Raw genomic sequence first — 4,125 nt, forward strand, 5'->3', positions numbered from 1 at the left:
ATGGACTATAGTAAAACCTCAATATAATGGACTAATTCAGGCGATGGACTATCCTTTAAAGGAGCAAATCCGTTATGTAATAAAGCAGGTTTTCCAAAAGCCTATGTTAAAAAATTGACAAATTAGTTTACCTGTTTTTACTTATGTTGACACATTTGTGTAATTCAAATTATATATGTGTGAAAAGTTCAATTTCACAGAAAAGTTCTCAGTATGCATTACAGTAATTTTAAATTTATACTGAACAGGTCTAGTAAATACTTGCATTGAATGCAATACTTGAATAAACAAATGCACAGCTGGGGCATGGCTTAATGCACTTGGGAACATCACTGGGCACTCCTTAGAACAGCTGCGGAAACTCACCCTATGGTCAACAGAACCAATTATCACATACAATGTGGTGTGACCATGTGCTAATCATTCTCCAAACATTGTTTACAAGTAGTAACTTTTGGATTTAAATATGTACACTATAGTTGCAGATATGTAATATTTATGTCCGTGAAATTATTGGTGTTTTTTCCAGCATATGGCCTATTAGCTAAATTTTGTTTAAATTAATAATGAATTAATAACCACAAATAACCTTTAATTTAATTATAAGCAAATCTTGGTGAAAAGCATTTTAAACATAACACAGTGTTGCCCTGGCTGGTTTTTTCCAGTGGTTAGAGCTTTGGCCCTTGGACCTAAGGATTTTGGGTTTGATTCTCAGTCAGTCCCCACCTGGTCAGGTACTTGCTGGAGGCAGCCAATAGATGTGTCTCTAATATTGACAAGAAAAAATTGTATTAACTCTAATAAGAAGCTTAAGTTTGTATTTTATGTCTTTTTTTCTTTTTAATTGAACTTTTTGGGGTGACATCTATATTAATAAAGCATAATATGCTAATTAGACCAGACAGTCAAACGACCTTCCGGATGTCATTCCGGATATTCTTCTGGATGAAGCTGCAGTGGCGGGGGCCGAGAGAGAAGCGGTAAGGGGCAATCAGGCAGGCAGGCGAGTGGTTAGGGGCAATCAAGCAGGCAGGAAGAGGTGGTTAGGGGCAATGATCAGGCAGGCAGGCCAGCAGTTAGGAGCCAGCGGTCCTGGATTGTGAGAGGGATGTCCGACTGCCAGTTTAGGTCTGAAAAACCAGCAGTTGGACATCCCCTGAGGGGTTCCCAATTGCAAGAGGGTGCAGGCTGGGCAGAAGGACCCCCCCCACTTCCCCCACCCCCCCATGAATGAATTTTGTGTACCAGGCCTCTAATTGGTTAATAAAACCATTCAGGTTTCAAGTGCACCACTATATAACACATCATCTACATATTGCATTACATGCTCACTACCCAAAGTCAAGTATCTTCCAACTATCATTTATTGTCCCCTTTTCCCTCTTTCACCTCCCTGCTCCTCCCTTTCTCTCTGGCAATCACCATACTATTGTCTATGTCTGTGTCATTTTTTTCACTCAGCCCCCCCCGCAAACCCCTTTCCCTCTGACAGCTATCAGTCTGTTCTGTATATCTATGAGTCTGTTTCTATTATGCTTGTAGTTTATTTTGATCAGTGGATTCCACATCTAAGTGAAATTGTATGGTGTTTGTCTTTCTCTGACTAGCTTATTTCACTCAGCATAATATTCTCCAGGTCCACCCATGTTGTCACAAAAGGTAAGATTTTTCTTCTTTCTTATGGCTGAATACTATTCCACTGTATAAATGTACCACAGCTTTTTTTTTTTTTTCCACTGATCTACCAATAGGCACTTGGGCTACTTCCAAATTGTGGCTATTGTAAATAATACCGCAATTAACATTTTGTGTTTTATTTTTTTATTTTTATTTTTTTGGTTTTAATTACTTTTTTATTGTTTTATTGCTTAAAGTATTACAAAGGGTATTACATATGTGTCCTTTTTTTCCCCCTGCCCTTGACAATCCCCTGGCCTCCCCCATCCCCCAGTGTCTTGTGTCCATTGGTTATGCTTATATGCAGGCATACAAGTCCTTCGGTTGATCTCTTACCCGCCTCCCTTGTGTCTTATTTTTGTTTTATTACTGTTTCGAGTTTATTGGTTGTAATAGGTTATTCAGATTTTCTGATTCTTCCTGATTCACTTTTGGAAGATTGATTGTTTTTAGGAATTTATCCATTTTACTCTAGTTTTCCAATCTGTTGGCATATAGTTGTTCATAATATTTTCTTACGATCCTTTGTATTTCTTTGCTGTCAGTTGTTACTTCCCCTCTTTAATTTCTGACTTTCTTTACTTGGGTCCTTTTTTTCCTTGTTGAGTTTGGTTAAAAATTTGTCAATCTTATTTATCTTTTCAAAGAATGAACACTAAGTTTTATTGAATTTTTAGACTTTATGATGTTTCTGTTCTGATCTTTCTTATTTCCTTTCTTCTACTCAGTTTGAGCTTTGTTTGTTGTTGTTTTTCAAGTTCCTTTAGGTGTGAAATAGATTTTTTATTTGAGATTTTTCTTGTTTCTTAAAATAGGCCTGTAATGCTGTGACTTTCCCTCTTGGGACTGCTGTCATTATGCTCCATAGATTTTGGGTTGTTGTGTTCTCATTTACATTTGAGTATGGCTTCCACCTGCAACTTACTTGGAATCCTTTTAGTGTCTGTTTTTATTTTATGTTAAAATAATTTATCTTGTTGTATACTTATTTGCAATGGTGGGGGGAAATAAAACTGATTCTTCACCACAAATAGGTTTTGAAACACTGCTACACAGAATAGGTATACACAGTGAGGTTTACAGAATCTTAAAATTGAAGAAATAAGTGACATTTGAAATGCCTTTTCTTGAGACTCTTGACAATGGAAAATGAAATATTGTGGTGTAAAACTAGTAAAATAATTTTTAACACCCCTTGTGGTGGCAAACCTCTAAGATGGAACCCCATTGATCCCCACATCTTGGTATGAATGCTTTTGTGCTTAAATTTGGTCTAACAAATAAAAAGCGCAATAGTGATTGCATGTTAATCTGAAATTATCTTAAGAAAGACCATATTCTGTTTAGACATCCTCTCTCTCTCTCTGTTGAAGGCCTCATACTAAGGGAAACCATGGTGTGAGCTGGCCTATGGAGAGGGCATGTGGCAAGAAACTGGGACTGAACCAGTGAGGGACTGAAATCCTCAGTCCAAAATTTAGGAAGGACGAAACCTTTGTCCCCTCAACATGTGAAAGTTTGGAAGATGATGCTCCCCTGGTGAAACTTTCAGATGAGAATACAGCCTGTTGGCACCTTGATTGGGAGACTCTGTGGCAGCAGCATTTTGCTTGGCCAGATTTTTGACCTTTAGAAAATGTAAGGTAAAGGTTTGTGGTTCCAAGCCAGCAATTTTCAACCCGTGTGCCTCAAGAATTTTTGAAACATGCAATACCTGACTATTTAGTCAGGGGCACTGACCTCTTTTCCTTTAGATTGTGAAATAAATGAAAAGTGACAAGAGTCAATGCAACAATAGTGATTTGTTATTAATGCTCTGTCTTGACCTCTAAATATATAGGTCATATAGTAGTGCTACATCTTATTGGTTATGTTGCATAATAAAGTTACATCTGATTGCTTAATTCTTGTTACCAGAAAACCTTATAGACAAGCAAGACATCTGCTTTTTTAAAAAAGTCACTATGGAGTAGAAAGGGTAGGTAATTTTTTGGGGTAAATTAATAAAAATTATCCCTATTTTTTGGTCAGTTAAGTAAAAAATATAAAATATTTTTGGCTTGCTGCATAATTTTAGTAATAATTAGCTTATGTGTGCCATGAGATGAAAAAGGTTGAAAGTCATTATTCTTTTTGTTTGTTTATTTTTTCTTTCTTTTATTTATTTTTTCCTGAAAATCGCTATTCTAAGACACTAAATTTTGGTACAACTTATTATAGAGCCGGGGCTAACTATGCCCTTCCTAAGAACTGATGGGTGGTATGTGTCTCATTTACTACCAGCACACAGAGAATCCAGGGATCTCTGGGGACTGTTTATTAGCACTGCCCTCAATATAATCCTTTAACTCATCATAACTCTTATTTCCGGCTGTTTGGTATACTGGGATATTAAAAAAACCTATTGTGTTGATGTTTTTGGTGGTAATATCATTTCAGTGTTTC

This window comes from Myotis davidii, unplaced genomic scaffold, assembly GCF_000327345.1.
Source record: "Myotis davidii unplaced genomic scaffold, ASM32734v1 scaffold392, whole genome shotgun sequence".
Taxonomy (NCBI): domain Eukaryota; kingdom Metazoa; phylum Chordata; class Mammalia; order Chiroptera; family Vespertilionidae; genus Myotis; species Myotis davidii.